Source organism: Somniosus microcephalus, chromosome 12 (genome assembly GCF_052327205.1).
Source record: "Somniosus microcephalus isolate GS21.2 chromosome 12, FLI_Smic_1.0, whole genome shotgun sequence".
In the NCBI taxonomy this organism is placed as follows: domain Eukaryota; kingdom Metazoa; phylum Chordata; class Chondrichthyes; order Squaliformes; family Somniosidae; genus Somniosus; species Somniosus microcephalus.
In genome coordinates, this window is record NC_140998.1 from 136,723,298 (window position 1) to 136,742,051 (window position 18,754).

The window sequence follows — 18,754 nt, forward strand, 5'->3', positions numbered from 1 at the left end:
TCTCTCCAGCCCAGAGGAGATGTCCTTAACCCTGGCACCAGGCAGGCAACACAACCTTCGGGACTCTCGCTCTCGGCTGCAAAGAACCCTATCTATCCCCCTACTGATACTATCCCCTACCACTACAACATTTCTTTTTACTCCCCCCACTTGAATGGCCCCCCATTCCACGGTGCTGTGGCCAGGTTGCTCATCCTCCCTGCAGTCCCTGCTCCTGTCCTCACAGGGAGTAAGAGCCTCGAACCTGTTGGACAAGAGCAAGGGCTGCAGCTCCTCCAACACTACCTCCTGGATCCCCGTACCTGCCTCACTCATAGTCACACCCTCCTGTCCCTGACCACGGACTACATCTGAAATAGTTAATCTAATTGGTGTGACTACTTCCTAGAACACAGAGTCCAGGTAACTCTCCCCCTCCCTGATGTGTCGCAGTGTTTGAAGCTCGGACTCCAGTTCATCAACATGGAGCTGGAATTCCTCGAGCAGCCAACACTTACTGCAAATGTGATCACCGTGAGCATCAGTGGTGTCCACCAGCTCCCACATATTGCAGCAGTAACACATCACCTTTGGAATTCTCTACCCCCAGAAGGCTGTGGAGGCTCAGTTGTTGAGTATATTCAAGACAGAGATCGATAGATTTTTGAATATTAAGGGAATCAAGGGATATGTGGGTAGTGCAGGAAAGTGGAGATAAGGTAGAAGATCAGCCATGATCTTATTGAATGGCAGAGCAGGCTCGAAGAGCCAAATGTCCTACTCCTGCTCTTATTTCTTATGTTCTTATGTTCTTATTATAAAGTTTCTGTTAATGTTTTGTCAACGAATGAAACCTTTATTTTCAACACTTTGCATTCTTGGACAGATCTGTGTGCACCTTTGGAAGTGTCTTAGTGAGTTGCAGTGAATGGTGAGACCCAACCCCCCGCAATGGTGATGAGTGTGAAAGGAATGACTTGGGCATTGTCGGGATGCTTTCTGGTGTTGGTGTGGGGTGGTGTGCAACCTGGCGCATCATGTGTCAGCCAGGGTGTACAGCGTCAAGTGAAGTAAATCTGGCCATGGTGAGGTCATCCATGGCTCCCGGGCAGCAATGTGGTCAGGTACTGATGCCCTCTATCCTGTGCAGCATCAGGTGATTGCGGAGAAAGTTGGGGCTGATCGTGGTAGGATTCTGAGGACAAAGGTGAGATATTTTCAAGGGCACCGATGCTGATGGAATAGATGGCAGCTGAATTTGAAATGACAGAAGCGATCTGTCAGCAGTGAGAGAGGTTGCTCCAAGGAGGTGACACTGGATAGAAAGCTTGCTCCATCACTTCAAACCTCCATAAAGCTGCAAAGTGTATTCCAAATCCTAAAGGCTTCAGCCTCTAAGATTGGAAAGTGACCAGCTGTGTAATGGTAGCTTTTATACCACTTTTGCAGATGTCACCTATTCACAGAAATGGAGAGTTGCTTAAAACACAACACAATACAATAATACAATACAAATCGCTTTATTGGCATGATAAGGTACATCTTATGTTGCCAAAGCATCAAAATACATTTATGGTTGAACACATAAACGCGGTTCCATTCATACAGTGTATAAACAGGTATATCCCTGAGTTTATAAATATATTTTCGCCTTGTTTATATATACTCTTGTCTTAGTTTACTGGTTGTCCCTCTGTTCATGGCAAGCTGTAACATAGTGTGCCGCCAGTGTTACACAGCTTCTCTCCTCCCCCAGTAGGAATGGGAGTTTTTGGTTGTCAGTCAGATTTCTGAATTCAGGGCATATTTGTGAGAATTTTTGATAGAAATTCTCTCTGATGCCCTGATATTTTCCACAGGCTGTGAGGAAGTGCATCTCTGTCTCAACTACTCCCTGACTGCAGTGAGAGCATATCCTGTCTTCTCTTGGCAGCCTGGTCTGCCTGTGTCTGCCTTTTTCGATCGCTAGGCTATGTTCGCTAAGTCTGTACCTTGTCAACACTTACCTGGCGTGATACCCGAACGATGGGAAGCTTGTGGAAAACTTGGGAAAATGGTTTGTACCTGGTAAAATGCTGATTAAATTGTTTTAAACACACTCTTAACTATCTGACTTGCCTGACCCGCTGCTTAGTGCTGGGTCTGCAAAGCGCAGGCAGAGCCGGCACTAGGGAATCTCACAAGGAGGCGGTGTCAGAGCGGGATACTGCCCCGCTGTCAATCTTTTTGATTTTGACAGCGGACCCACCTCCGAACCCACCCTCTGAGTGCCAGCAAAACTCAGCCCTTGGTGTGGGCAGTAGTAGTACCCTATTGCTCAACTGAAATGCATCACCCGTGAAACTTCTGATCTCCAGTGCTTTTAGTTGTGTGTCATGGTATTTTACACGGCAGTGAATAAGAAAGGTTTACAGCAAATTGTCAGCTTGGCTCAGTTGACTTGCTCTCTCATTTCTGAGTCAGAAGACTGTGGGTTTGAGCCCCATTCCAGGGCTTCATCATCTAGACTGGCACTTCAGTGCAGTACTGAGGGAATGCTGCATTATTGGTGCTGCTGTGGCGGAGCCACTGAGAGACTCAGGGCAATTAGTAATCATCCCTTTAACTACCGTGTAGTGCAGCTGTGGACTGCACCTTTAAACTGTATGTACTTTCTTGCATTTCCGCGTGATGACGTCATGACGCCGATCACGTGACCACTAGTTGGCGCGGAGAACGTGATGATGTCATGACGTCAGCTTCCAGTACTTTGCAGCAGTCTTTGAGGTACTGGGAGGCTGCACAGACCTGTGTACATCTTCTCCTGTAGTGTTACCAGTTAAGTTGTTTGTTTAATAAACTTTGTTATTTTGTTTCACTGAGTCGAACTTCATTATTCGGATAGGAACCTCCGTTCCTACATTGGTGACCCCGATCTCGTCGGACAACTTTCGTTGAGATATTTATAATGAATACGAACGCCGTCGCCCTTAAATTGCCGCAGTTCTGGGAACAGCAACCAGCAGCATGGTTTTTCCAGGCAGAAGCCCAGTTCGCACTCCAGGAGATTACAGTGGATTCGACCCGTTATTATTACGTGGTCTCCGCTCTCGACAGCGCCACGGCCTCGCGGGTCATTAGCCTCCTTGGCAATCCACCGGCAGAGGGCAAGTATGAAGCTCTAAAAGCTCGTTTGCTACAGGTGTTTGGTTTAAATAAGTCGGAGCGTGCACGGAGGCTTATTGCTATGCCCGGCCTTGGGGACTCAAAACCATCGGAATTGATGAGCCAGATGCTCACGCATTTGGGTTCGGAGCCTCAATGTTTTTTGTTTCGAGAACTCTTCCTCTGCCAGCTACCTGAACCAGTTCAGGCAGCCTTGGCCAGTTCTGCGATTACGGACTGTGCCGAGCTCGCTGCGGAGGCAGACAAGATTTTTACGGTCACACAGCAGAGTTGTGCAGCCACGAGGCGCCTTTCCCCTATGCGAGCGAAGTCCAGCCCTCCTTCAGCAGGCTGGTGTATGTACCACGCCCATTTTGGCGCCAAGGCTTGATGCTGCCGTCCTCCCTGCAGTTTCGCTGAAAAAAAATCTCCAGCAGGCCCGCGAGCTGCGATGAGTACGACAGGGTCTGAAAAACACACCCAGTTCACCATGGCAGTCGGTTCAGCGGGAAATCTCCTCTACATTACGGATTCCATGACAGGGCGACGATTCCTGTGTGACACTGGTTCTCAGTGCAGCATTTTGCCAGTTTCAAAGCTGGATCTGCAATCCAGCGGTCACGGTCCTTCCCTCGAGGCAGCCAATGGTGCGGCCATTCGCACGTTCGGTAAACGGACAGTTAATTTAACTCTCGGAGGTCAGCATTTTGTGTGGGAGTTTATAACGGCTAAAGTATCACAGGCCATCCTGGGGGCTGATTTTTTCTGTGCCAATGGCTTTCTGGTCGATGTTCGACATTGTCGACTCATTAATGCGTCCACTTTCCATGCGGTGCCTTGCCACCGCAGCACCACTGTCTCCTGGTCGGTCGCCTGTGCGGTTCCATCGCAGGAAGGGTTTATGCGCCTACTCGGCGAGTTCCCGGAGCTCACCAAGCCTACATTTTCAGCAGTAGTCGCGAGGCACGGTGTGGCGCATCACATCACCATGACGGGATCGCCTGTTTACACTCGGGCATGAAGATTGGAACCCGGAAAGCTTGCAGCTGCAAAGGCGGAGTTTCAGACGCTCCGATAATCCTTGGTCCTCCCCACTACACATTGTACCTAAACCAGGTGGTGGATGGAGGCCTTGCGGGGATTACAGATGCCTTAACGAAGCCACTATGCTGGATAGGTATCCAATACCGCATATACAAGATTTCTCGGCCCATCTGGCTGGCAACTCAGTATTTTCCAAAGTAGATCTCGTCCGTGGATATCACCAAGTTCCTGTGCACCCTCAAGACGTCCCCAAAATGGCGGTCATCACACCGTTTGGCCTTTTTGAGTTCCTCCGAATGCCGTTCGGATTGAAAAATGCGGCTCAGGCCTTTCAGCGACTCATGGACTCTGTGTTACGGGACCTTCCCTTCATTTTCGTTTACTTGGATGACATTCTCATCGCTAGTAAGGATACGAAGGAGCATATGGCCCATTTGCGTACACTCTTTGCCCGTCTCAGCCAACATGGCCTCATCATAAACCTAGCCAAATGCCAGTTTGGGTTAACCAGCATTGACTTTCTGGGGCATAGGATTACCTCAGAAGGCGCCGTCCCACTGGCCACCAAGGTAGAGGCAGTTACGGCATTCCCGCGGCCTCACACACTCAAATCTCTTCAGGAGTTCCTGGGGATGGTAAATTTTTATCGTTGTTTTGTCCCCAAGGCAGCCCAGTTGATGCAGCCGCTGTACGAAGCACTCAAAGGGAAGTCGGGCAAAGATGTTATCATTTGGACACCGCAGATGGACCAGGCGTTCCTTGACAGCAAGGCGGCATTGGCAGACGCAACTATGCTTGCACACCCACTCCCGGGCGCGACCACCGCCCTTACTACCGATGCCTCCGATTACGCCATTGGGGCGGTTCAAAAACAATGGGTCGACGGGACTTGGCAGCCGTTGGCTTTTTTTAGCCGCCAACTGCGCAAGAACGAGCGAAAATATAGCACTTTTGACAGGGAGTTGCTGGCCCTGTTTTTGGCCATCCGGCATTTCTGTTTTCTCCGAGAAGGGCACCCGTTCACTGCGTTCGTGGACCATAAGCCGTTCACTTTCACAATGGCCAAAACGGTGGAGCCGGGGTCAGCTCGGCAACAGCGCCACTGTTGAGATACCGCGGCAAACGTGGGAGTCGAGACCAGAGCTATTGAAAACACAACTGCTTTATTCCAACCACATGACAAACAGGAACTAGAAAAGCCCGCGCATCCACTTAAATACTTCCTAGACAGGAAGTGCTCCCGGCAGCCTGTCCCTGCGGGAAACAAGTTGCTGGAGGAAAGGGCCCCCGGCTGGGGGCTTCTGCTTAGACTGTCTGTGCCGCCGTGAGTGGATTATGTCCAGTGGAGGCGTGTCGCCACAGAGCTCCCCCCAGAATCCGCTTAGGAGGAGTGGACGAGTCGTGACGGTGGTCTAATGGTTCTGCCGCAGCGGCTCTGAGTGGTCGCCGGTCTGGTTGGTTGGGTCGGGCGGTTCGCTGCCGGCTGTGCTGGCTTGCCGGGGGGACGGGCTCTAGTTGGAGGCTGGGCCACGGGGACCTGTTCCCCTGGTTCTGTGTGTGCTGGTTTGAGCCGGTCGATGGAGACTGTCTCGACCCTGTCGCCGAGTCGCAGCTTGAAGACCTTGTCCCCGGTTTGTAGTACCTCGTACGGACCGTCGTACGGGGGTCGCAGGGGCCCACGGTGCGCGTCGTGTCACACGAAGACGAAGCGCGCCTGCTGTAAATTTGGCGGGACGTGAGGTGCGAGTTCGCCGTGTCGGTTGACCGGAAGTGGGGCGAACTGCTGAGCGGAAGAGAAAGAGTCGAGCCGCTGCTGTTCGGCCGACCAAGGCTTGGTAGGCTCCGGAAGGAATTTGCCTGGGACGCGCAGCGGTTGTCCGTAGACTAACTCCGCTGCCGAGGACTGGAGGTCTTCCTTGACCACGGTGCGTAGGCCGAGTAGCACCCACGGTAGGCGGTCAGTCCAGGTACTGTCCTGCAGGCTGGCGCGGAGTGAGGCCTTGAGTGACCTGTGGAAGCGTTCACAAAGTCCGTTGGCCTGCGGGTGGTACGCCGTGGTGCGGTGGAGCGTCACCCCGAGGTTGCGTGCTGTGGCCGTCCAGAGTTCGGAGGTGAACTGGGCGCCTCTGTCGGAGGTTATGTCGGCCGGTACGCCGAACCTCGCAACCCAGGTGTTAACGAACGCCCTGGCGATGTCGGCTGTGGTGGTGGAGGTCAGCGGCACTGCCTCAGGCCAGCGTGTGTAGCGGTCGACCATCGTGAGGAGATAAATTTGGCCTTGCGATGGTGGCAGGGGACCGACGATGTCGACGTGTACGTGGTCGAAGCGGCGGCTGGGTACCTCGAAGTCTCCCAGGGGTGCTTTGGTGTGCAGCTGTACCTTAGCCCGTTGGCAGGCGAGGCAGGAGGTGGCCCAAGTCCGAACATCTCTGCTGAGGCCGCGCCAGACGAAGCGCTTGGAGAGGAGTTTGACGGATGCGCGGGAACCCGGGTGAGAGAGCCCGTGGAGCGCGTCGAAGACGCGACGGCGCCAGGTCTCAGGGACGACCGGCCTGGGCTGGCCGAGTGAGACGTCGCACGTGACTGCCGTGGCTTCGGGCCCGTGCGCGACCTTGGCTAGGCGTAGCCCTGGCAGGCTGGTAGCCGCCGAGAGGAGGTCTGGGTCCGTGAGCTGGGCCGCTGCTAGTTGTGCGTAGTCGACCGCGAGGTGATTCACACAGACGGCGGGACGGGAAAGGCAGTCGGCGACCACGTTGTCTCGACCGGAGACGTGCTGAATGTCCGTACTAAACTCGGAGACGGCCGCGAGCTGGCGTTGCTGCCTAGCGGACCAGGGTTCGGTGTGCTTGGCCATCGCGTATGTGAGTGGCTTGTGGTCCACATACGCGGTGAAGGGGCGGCCTTCCAGGAGGAACCTGAAATGGCGGACCGACAGGTGGAGTGCAAGAAGCTCGCGGTCGAAAGTGGAGTATTTGACCTCCGGGGGGCGCAGTTGGCGGCTGTAGAAGGCAAGTGGCTGCCACACGCCATTGACCCACTGCTCGAACACGGCCCCGACCGCGTGGTCGGAGGCGTCGGTGGTGAGCGCGACCCGGGCATCGGCCCTCGGGTGCGCGAGCAGAGTGGCGTCGGCGAGCGCGTTTTTGGTGGCGTCGAAGGCGGCTGCCGTGTCAGTGGTTCAGGCTACGTCCATCTTGCCGGATTTTCCTCAGAGGGAGTCGTATAGGGGCTTCATGAGGGCTGCGGCTCTGGGGATGAACCTGTTGTAGAAGTTCACCATCCCGAGGAACTCCTGGAGGCCCTTGATGGTTGTGGGGCGGGGGAATTGCTGGACGGCCTGCGCCTTGTTGGGCAGGGGGACGGCCCCAGCAGGGGTGATGTGTTGACCGAGAAAATCGATCTCGGTTAGGCCGAATTGGCACTTCGCCGGGCTGAGGATGAGCCCGTGTTGGGCTAGGCGCCCGAACAGGATGCGAAGGTGTTCGAGGTGTTCCTGTTTGGAGGAGCTGGCCACGAGAATGTCGTCTAGATAGACGAATAGGAAGTTCAGGTCCCGGAGGACTGAGTCCATAAGGCGCTGGAAAGCCTGTGCTGCATTCTTGAGGCCGAAGGGCATCCTCAGGAACTCGAACAGGCCGAATGGGGTGATGACGGCTGTTTTGGGGATGTCCGCGGGGTGTACGGGGACTTGGTGGTAACCGCGCACCAGGTCGACTTTGGAAAAGACGGTTCGTCCGGCCAGTCGGGCCGAGAAGTCCTGGATGTGTGGCACCGGGTATCGATCGGGGGTGGTGGCATCGTTGAGGCGGCGGTAGTCCCCGCAAGGGCGCCAGCCTCCGCCGGGCTTGGGGGCGATGTGGAGGGGCGAGGCCCAAGGGCTGCTGGAGCGGCGGATGATGCCGAGTTGTTCCATGGTGGTGAACTCGGCCCGCGCGATTTCCAGCTTGGCCGGGTTGAGTCTGCGGGCGTGGGCAGAAACTGGGGGGCCAGTGGTGGGGATATAGTGTTCCACACCGTGCTTGGCGGCTTTGGCCGAAAAGGTCGGGTTAGTGAGGGCGGGAAACTCAGCTAGGAGTGCCGAATAGTTGTCCGTGGCTCTGGCGAGGCAGTAGGTCGTCAGGCCGGCCGAACGGGCCGGGGTAAAGGTGCCGGGGATGGGGGCCATAGTGTTGATATCGACGAGGCGGTGCCTCGGAATGTCGACAAGGAGGCCGTGGGCGCGTAGGAAGTCGGCGCCGATGAGTGGGCAGAGGACCTTGGCTGTGAGGAACTCCCAGCGGGAGCGGCGGCCTGTGAGGTCGAGCGTGACCATGCGGGTGCCATATGTGCGGATTTCAGAGCCGTTGGCTGCAGCCAGTGTGATACCCCGTGTGCCGCGTTGGATCTCGAGGGCGGAGGTGGGGGTGATGTTGTGCTGGGCCCCTGTGTCGCACAGAAATCGGCGGTTGGTTCTGTCGTCAGTGACGTACAGTAGGGGCTCCTTCTGCCCCGTGGCCATCGCGGGGGCCGGTGCGGGGGGGGGTTTGAAGGTACACGGTGGCGTGCAGCGTTGAGCCCTAGCACCAAAACGGGTGTGGTAGTAGCAGTGACCCGGAGTGGTAGGGCGGTCGGGCCTAGCGGCCCGGGAAGACCGCGTGGTCGTTGCCGTGGGGTCGGGCGCGACGTCGCGAGCGGCCTGTGCAGAGAGCAGCCGGTTGGCCTTTTCGGCTATATCATTCCGGTCCGTGGAGTCAGACTCCACAATGAGCGGGCGGATGCTGGCGGGGAGCTGCCGAATGAAAAGCGTGCGAAAAAGGGCGCCGGGATTTTTGTCGTCTGAGAGGGACAGCATGTGGGAAAGCAGGTCTGATGGTGAAGCGTCACCAAGGCTGGGGAGGTCCAGGAGTTGGCAGTGGCGCTGGTAAGAGGACGTTTGAAATTTTTTAAGTAGCGCAGCCTTTAGATGTTCGTACTTGCCATCCGTTGGTGGATTCTGCAGCGCTGCCCAAACCTTGGGGACTGTAGCGTAGGTGAGCGAGGCGACGAGGTAGTCATACTTCGTGGCGTCGACTGTAATGCCTTTCAGCCGGAATCTGGACTCAGCTTGAACGAACCAGGCTTCGGCGAGGTTCTCCCAAAAGTCTGGTAATTTAACCGTGACTGCGTTTGTATCCGCCATGCTAGCTTAGGATTCGTCCTGAGCGTCGGGGTCACCAGTGTTGAGATACCACGGCAAACGTGGGAGTCGAGACCAGAGCTATTGAAAACACAACTGCTTTATTCCAACCACATGACAAACAGGAACTAGGAAAGCCCGCGCATCCACTTAAATACTTCCCAGACAGGAAGTGCTCCCGGCAGCCTGTCCCTGCGGGAAACAAGTTGCTGGAGGAAAGGGCCCCCGGCTGGGGGCTTCTGCTTAGACTGTCTGTGCCGCTGTGAGCGGATTATGTCCAGTGGTGGCGTGTCGCCACACCACCTTACATTTATATCCGAATTTACGATGGATTTATGACATGTGTCCGGCAAAGATAATCTCGTGGCTGATTGCCTTTCACGTGCCCCAGTCCAAGCAGTTCACCTGGGAATTGATTTTGTCGGGTTGGCGGAAGAACAACTGGCAGATCCCGAAGTTCAGGTGTATCGGACTACGCCTTCTAGTTTGCAGGTAGCCGATGTTATGTTCCAATCAGCAGGAACCATGCTCTTGTGTGACACATCCATGGGATTGCCCCGGCCCATTGTGCTAGTCGAATGGCGTAAGAAGATTTTTCAGGCTATACACGACTTATCACACCTGGGGATGCAAGCTTCACAACGGCTCATGTCCCGCAAATTTGTTTGGAAGGGAATGCATTCGGACGTTCGGGACTGGACAAACAATTGCATGGACTGTCAAAAATCAAAGGGCCATCGTCATGTTAAGGCTCCAGTGGCCATCTTCCCGGTGCCAGAACGCCGTTTTGATCACGTACATGTGGACTTAGTGGGTCCCCTCTCCGCTTCACGGGGTTTCATGCATCTTCTGACAATAGTGGACCGCACTACCAGGTGGCCAGAGGCGATTCCCTTGGTTGCTATCCAGGGCGTTTATTTCGTCGTGTGTGGCCCGGTTTGGGGTGCCATCTGACATCTCCTCTGACCGAGGTCCACAATTCACGTCAGAGTTGTGGAACGCAGTTGCACAGGGCTTGGGTACCAAGCTGCACCGTACCACCGCTTACCATCTGCAAGCGAACGGTCTATGCGAGAGGTTTCATCGGTCTCTCAAGGCGTCCCTCTGTGCCAGCTTACGTAGTCCCAACTGGGTGGACAGACTCCCCTGGGTGATGCCAGGCCTCCGCACAACCCCCAAGGATGACCTCCAGGCTTCATCGGCTGAGTTAGGCTACGGTCAAGCACTTCAAGTACCAGGGGACTTCCTCCCTCCACATACAGAACCGTGGTTGCCTGCTCAGCAGCTCCTTCAGCATCACGAGATGGCAAAGAATTTCCTGCCTATTCTAACCTCGCATCACAGCCTACAGAGGCCTCATGTTCCGGCAGAACTTATGAGTTCCGATTACGTTTTTATTCGGCAGGACGCTCATAGAGATACACTCAGACCACCTTATGCTGGACCATTTCGTGTCATCTCATCGGGAGAAAAAATTTTCACGGTCGAAGTGGGAGGCAAGTCCGATACCATCTCTATCGACTGACTTAAACCAGCCCATCTAGATCGGAATGAACCAGTTGTTGCCGCCCAGCCACCTCGCCATGGACAACCACCGTTGACTGCCAGACCAGTTATGCAACAGCCCACCATTGAACTGCCTGCTTCTGCCTCATCTTGGCCCACACCTTCTGCTACTGTTTCCTCCACCCCGGATGCACCGCTTCAGACACAGCCAAGCACCGGCTCGTCTCCCAACGTTCCACTGCCTGAAGTTCGTAGTCGTTCGGGCAGGATCATCAAACCTCCTATTCGTTTGACACTGTCTGTTAAAGAGAATTCTGGGGTGGCGCCTGTGGCGGAGCCACCGAGAGACTCAGGGCAATTAGTAATCATCCCTTTAACTACCGTGTAGTGCAGCTGTGGACTGCACCTTTAAACTGTATGTACTTTCTTGCATTTCCACATGATGACGTCATGACGCCGATCACGTGACCACCAGTTGGCGCGGAGAACGTGATGACGTCATGACGTCAGCTTCCAGTACTTTGCAGCAGTCTTTGAGGTGCTGGGAGGCTGCACAGACCTGTGTACATCTTCTCCTGTAGTGTTACCAGTTAAGTTGTTTGTTTAATAAACTTTGTTATTTTGTTTCACTGAGTCGAACTTCATTATTGGATAGGAACCTCCGTTCCTACACTGCGATCTTTCAGATGAGACGTTAAAGTGAGGCCCCGTCTGTAAGGGGTCTTTTTAACAAGCTTGTGGTGTGCGAGATCGATTCTTGATTTCACACTGCTCGTGAGCGGTTTCGAAGCGCTCCCCCCTCACTGATTCTAGACACTGGACTTATTGCCAGGCTACCTTGATGTGTTGGCCCAACTTGTGACTCGGAAGACAAATGGATCAGGTGAGACAAGGTAGGTTTTAAAATTAATGGTTTCTTTATTTATAAGGAGAATAAAAACACAGGGAACAAAGAAACAACACAGACAAAATCATTAACACGCCTCCCAATGGGAACTAAAATTTAACACACAAGAATTACTTTGACTATCTTAAAATACATCAATTCATTAGCTGCGGTATAATAAAACGGGGGTGGGGAAAGCGCGCGGTACAACGAAGGATAAATCACACTCCCGATTACAAAGCCCTTAATATTAAAACCCTCCTGTCTCTAAAGTATCCCTCTACTAGGTCAGCTAGGTGAAGTTGGGCCTCTATGCTCACCAGGGTTTTAAAACTGTCCTCGACCTTGGTGCTCCTGTAGCTTCCGGGATTCCCGATTGATCTTCCTTCTGGGACGGGCTCCTGAACCTGCTCTCCTGCTCGAACTTGTAGAACCTCCGTGCTCCTCGAACCGTAATCGAACCTCCTAATCGGACCTCTCCACTCGAACCATTCAACTTAACCTTAACCTCTCGTTGTTCTCTGCCTCCGATCGTACCTTCTGCCCGTCGATTTTCCCCCAACAGTTATACCGTTTCCTTGCCCTTATCTTTGGCGCCAAATCAGGGGTTTTCTTTTGTCAAAGTTTTGGGCCGGCTACTTTGACAAAAGCTGGTACTTTAGTTTAACGACTTCAATCGTGGCCGAAACCAAACTGATGGGTTATGTCCCGTGTCCCGCTGAGTTTGATGCAGATAATGGGCCTTGTCTGTGCTCTGTGATTTCAGTGATGGGTTTACGTTTATCTGGCGATTAACATGACCTTTTCAAGTGCAAGTCCTTTGTTTTTGACTTCGTTACTGCTGCTACCTTTATTACCATATCAATTGCAGTCAGTCTGGAATTTTTCAATCGGTGGTGACTCAGGTTTCTTTAAGGTATTGCAGTGGTATGTCCTTCTGAAATGAGTCATGTGATCTGTGTGATGAAATATTCCATTCATCACTGCCTGTGACTGTGGTTGGTTTCAGGTTCCCCCTCACCATTGTATTGCCTGTGACTGTGGTTGGTTTCACGTTTCTCCTCACCATTGTATTGTATATTGGAATGTATGGAATGTGTTGTGTGTAGGGCTCCGCCCATACCTGGCCTCTATGTAATCCAGCTCAGTCTGGCCTCATATCCAGTACTGCAGAGCTCCAGATGGAAGATACCTCTCTCCACTGCATGTTATCTTCTAAGTTAATAAAAGCCTTGTTTTGTTCCGCTAACATCGAGTCTCGGGATTATTGAGGCACATCAATTTTATTAACTTATTTTTCAACACAATGGATCAACTCCTGAAACCCGAACGTTTGGATTTGGATCAGCATGCTCCGGACGCATCAGCACGCTTCGGACACTGGTTTATGTGTATGGAATTCTTCCTGGACAATTCCGCAGCCGTCAAAGACGCTACGGACGCTGTGAGTATGAAACTCGGAACTCTGCGGAATTGGGTAAGCCATCGGGTTTACCCCCTCATCCAAGACGTCGACACGTACGTGGCCGCCTGCGACATCTTAAAGGCGCATTACCAGCAGCCTACGAATGAGGTGTATGCTAGGCATCTGCTCGCCACTCGCGCACAGCGACCTGGGGAATTGGTGGAGGAGTTCCTAGGCACCCTGAAAATGCTTGGCAAAGACTGCAAGTGCCGAGATGTAAAAGCCGCAGTGTACACCGACGAGCTTGTTCGCGATGCCTTTATCACAGGCCTCAGCTCCACTTACATCCGGCAAAGACTGCTGGAAAAAACGGGATTGGACCTGAAACAGGCTGCGGACACCGCGCGATCCCTGGATGTGGCCCAGAGAAACTCGGACGCCTACTCTTCAGCCCGCGCCGTCCACGCCGCCACGTGTGCACCAAGGGTGCCGCCATCTTGGAAGGCATCTTCCCCGCCCGACAGCCCGACACCGGCTGGGCCCCGCTCTCCCCCCAGAAGCCCTACGACAGCCGCGACGCGTCGGGGACCCAACTGCTACTTCTGCGGGCAGCCAAAGCACACCAGAAACCTGTGCCCGGCGAAAGGCGCCACCTGCTTTAAGTGCGGTAAGAAGGGGCACTTCGGGAAGGTGTGCAGAGGGAACCCCGCCGGAAAACCAAAACCCGCCACCGCCGCGTGTGCGCCGTGGGAGCGGCCATCTTGGACGCCATCTTGCCCGACCTCGTGGGGTCCGCCATCTTGTGAGCAGACAGCGTGGACGCCATCTTGTCTCGATCAGGGCCCTACAGTGGCATCGGTCACAGTGGACCAGACCAAGCCCTACCCGCTATCCAAATCAATGGTGGACATCGAGGTAAACGGGTGCCGGGTTAAATGTTTAATTGACAGCGGAAGCACGGAGAGTTTTATCCACCCTGAACTGGCACAACAACTCTCCCTAAAGGTGGTCCCTACTCGGGGTACCATCTCTATGGCTGATAAAACCCAGACATCGACCATTATGGGTTACTGCACGGTACAATTGTCCGTTAACGGGACTGTATACGATAATTTTAAAGTATTAATCATGAAGAATCTATGCGCGAGCGTGATCTTGGGCCTGGATTTCCAGTGCAACCACCAAAGCATCACGCTCAAGTACGGTGGGTCCCAGCCGCCCCTCACAGTGTGCGGCCTGGCTACCCTGAAGGTAAAGCCGCCTTCGCTATTTGCGAACCTTACCCCTAACTGCCGGCCAATAGCGACCAAAAGCAGGAGGTACAGCTGGGAGGACAGGCGGTTTATCGCGACCGAGGTAGACAGGCTCCTGAAAGAGCGCATTATTGAATGCAGCAATAGCCCGTGGCGCGCCCAAGTGGTGGTGGTAAGGGGTAGCGAGAAGAAACGGATGGTGATCGACTATAGCCAAACGATCAACAGGTACACCCAACTAGACGCCTACCCGCTACCCCGCATATCAGAAATGGTGAACCAAATCGCCCAATACCGGGTGTTCTCCACCATCGACCTCAAGTCAGCGTACCACCAGCTCCCTATCAGACCACAGGACCGCCCGTACACCGCCTTCGAGGCGAACGGACGCCTCTACCAATTCCTCAGAGTCCCCTTTGGGGTGACGAATGGGGTCTCGGTCTTCCAGAGGGAGATGGATCGCATGGTCGATGACCACCACTTGCAGGCAACCTTCCCCTACCTTGACAACGTCACCATCTGCGGTCACAACCAGCAGGATCACGACTCGAACCTCGAGAGGTTCCTGAAAACTGCACAAAAACTCAACCTCACCTACAACGAGGACAAGTGCGTTTTCAACACCACGCGCCTCTGCATACTAGGCAGTGTGGTGGAGAATGGGGAAATCGGACCAGACCCCGACCGATTGCGCCCCCTACGGGAGCTGCCCCTGCCCAACACTCCCAAAGCCCTGAAAAGGTGCCTGGGGTTATTTTCTTATTATTCCCAATGGGTCCCCAACTACTCCGACAAAGCCCGCCCCCTCTTGAAAGCATCCTCTTTTCCGCTCTCTGCTGAGGCCCACGCCGCCTTCAAAAGCATTAAGCAGGATATTGAGTGGGCCACGCTACAGGCAGTGGACGAGAACACTCCATTTCAAGTGGAAAGTGATGCGTCTGACTTTGCCTTGGCGGCCACCCTCAACCAGGCGGGGCGGCCCGTAGCTTTCTTCTCGAGGACCCTCCAAGGGCCCGAGATCAGACACTCCTCCATGGAAAAGGAGGCCCAAGCCATCGTGGAGGCAGTGCGCCACTGGCGCCACTACCTAGCCGGCAAACGCTTCACCCTGCTTACCGACCAGCGGTCGGTAGCGTTTATGTTCAATAAAAAACAGAGGGGGAAGATCAAAAATGATAAGATTCTTAGGTGGCGGATCGAGCTCTCCACCTTCGAGTATGACATCATTTACCGGCCAGGGGCCCTTTACGAATCCCCAGATGCCCTCTCACGAGGGATGTGTGCCAGCGCCACCGGGGATCGGCTACAGACCCTCCACAATGACCTCTGCCACCCAGGGGTCACGCGGCTGTTCCACTTCATAAAGTCCCGCAACTTACCCTACTCGATTGAGGAAGTTCGGTCTCTGACCAGGAACTGCCGCACTTGCGCTGAGTGCAAGCCTCGGTTCTACCACCCTGATAGAGCCCACTTAATCAAAGCTACACGGCCCTTTGAGCGGCTCAGCTTAGATTTCAAGGGCCCCCTCCCGTCCGTCGACCGCAATGTTTACTTCCTGAACATTGTGGACGAATACTCCCGGTTCCCATTCACCTTCCCCTGCCCAGACATGACCAGCGCCACGGTCATTAAATGCCTCAACAGCCTGTTCTGCCTGTTCGGTATGCCGAGCTACATCCACACGGATAGGGGGGCGTCCTTCATGAGTGAAGAGCTACGCCAGTACATGCTGTCCAGGGGTATCGCCACGAGCCGTACCACCAGCTACAACCCCCGGGGTAACGGTCAAGTGGAGCGAGAGAACGGGACAGTATGGAAAGCAGTCACTCTAGCTCTAAGGACCAAGGGCCTCCCTATCTCCCGCTGGCAGGAAGTCCTCTCAGATGTGCTCCATTTGATACGGTCGCTATTGTGTACTGCCACTAATGCCACGCCTCATGAACGAATGTTTAGCTTTCCCTGGAAATCCACCTCAGGCGTATCCATGCCGTCATGCCTCTCCACCCCAGGTCCGGTATTCATGCGAAGGCATGTGAGGGGCCATAAGACGGACCCTCTCGTGGAGCCAGTGCACCTACTCCACGCCAACCCCCAATACGCGTATGTCCGGCACGCCGACGGAAGGGAGGACACCGTGTCAATAAAAGACGTCGCCCCAGCCGGTAACGACAACAACCACGGCAATAGCAGCAACAACGACCACAGCAACTCTTACCCACCCACTACTCTTTCATCACCCCCGGAAGAACATCAACCAACGGCACCCCCACCAACTACCCCTTCAACAACCCTGGCGGCACCCCCGGCAGAGACCCAGGAGGCCACCGGGGACACCCAGCCGACACCCGCGACACCACAACAGCCACGTCGGTCGCAGAGGACTACCAAACCCCCGAACAGACTAAATCTATAGAAGGGGTGAATGTGATGAAATATTCCATTCATCACTGCCTGTGACTGTGGTTGGTTTCAGGTTTCCCCTCACCATTGTATTGTCTGTGACTGTGGTTGGTTTCAGGTTTCTCCTCACCATTGTATTGTATATTGGAATGTATGGAATGTGTTGTGTGTAGGGCTCCGCCCATACCTGGCCTCTATGTAAGCCAGCTCAGTCTGGCCTCATATCCAGTACTGCAGAGCTCCAGATGGAAGATACCTCTCTCCACTGCGTGTTATCTTCTAAGTTAATAAAAGCCTTGTTTTGTTCCGCTAACATCGAGTCTCGGGATTATTGAGGCACATCAATCTGCCGACTCCATCTTGTGCTCTTAAAAATGTGGCCATTTCAGGGGTTTTAAAATGTAGGCTGTATTTTCCTGGATTTTGCGAATTCTACAGTTGGCGCGGAGGACGTGATGACGTCATGACGTCAGCTTCCAGTACTTTGCAGCAGTCTTTGAGGTGCTGGGAGGCTGCACAGACCTGTGTACATCTTCTCCTGTAGTGTTACCAGTTAAGTTGTTTGTTTAATAAACTTTGTTATTTTGTTTCACTGAGTCGAACTTCATTATTCGGATAGGAACCTCCGTTCCTACACTGCGATCTTTCAGATGAGACGTTAAAGTGAGGCCCCGTCTGTAAGGGGTCTTTTTAACGAGCTTGTGGTGTGCGAGATCGATTCTTGATTTCACACTGCTCGTGAGCGGTTTCGAAGCGCTCCCCCCTCACTGATTCTAGACACTGGACTTACTGCCAGACTACCTTGATGTGTTGGCCCACCTTGTGACTCGGAAGACAAATGGATCAGGTGAGACAAGGTAGGTTTTAAAATTAATGGTTTCTTTATTTATAAGGAGAATAAAAACACAGGGAACAAAGAAACAACACAGACAAAATCATTAACACGCCTCCCAATGGGAACTAAAATTTAACACACAAGAATTACTTTGACTATCTTAAAATACATCAATTCATTAGCTGCGGTATAATAAAACGGGGGTGGGGAAAGCGCGCGGTACAACGAAGGATAAATCACACTCCCGATTACAAAGCCCTTAATATTAAAACCCTCCCGTCTCTAAAGTATCCCTCTACTAGGTCAGCTAGGTGGAGTTGGGCCTCTATGCTCACCAGGGTTTTAAAACTGTCCTCGACCTTGGTGCTCCTGTAGCTTCCGGGATTCCCGATTGATCTTCCTTCTGGGACGGGCTCCTGAACCTGCTCTCCTGCTCGAACTTGTAGAACCTCCGTGCTCCTCGAACCGTAATCGAACCTCCTAATCGGACCTCTCCACTCGAACCGTTCAACTTAACCTTAACCTCTCGTTGTTCTCTGCCTCCGATCGTACCTTCTGCCCGTCGATTTTTCCCCCAACAGTTATACCGTTTCCTTGCCCTTATCTTTGGCGCCAAATCAGGGGTTTTCTTTTGTCAAAGTTTTGGGCCAGCTACTTTGACAAAAGCTGGTACTTTAGTTTAACGACTTTAATCGTGGCCGAAACCAAACTGATGGGTTATGTCCCGTGTCCCGCTGAGTTTGATGCAGATAATGGGTCTTGTCTGTGCTCTGTGATTTCAGTGATGGGTTTACGTTTATCTGGCGATTAACATGACCTTTTCAAGTGCAAGTCCTTTGTTTTTGACTTCGTTACTGCTGCTACCTTTATTACCATATCAATTGCAGTCAGTCTGGAATTTTCCAATCGGTGGTGACTCAGGTTTCTTTAAGGTATTGCAGTGGTATGTCCTTCTGAAATGAGTCATGTGATCTGCCGACTCCATCTTGTGCTCTTAAAAATGTGGCCATTTCAGGGGTTTTAAAATGTAGGCTGTATTTTCCTGGATTTTGCGAATTCTACAGTTGGCGCGGAGAACGTGATGACGTCATGACGTCAGCTTCCAGTACTTTGCAGCAGTCTTTGAGGTGCTGGGAGGCTGCACAGA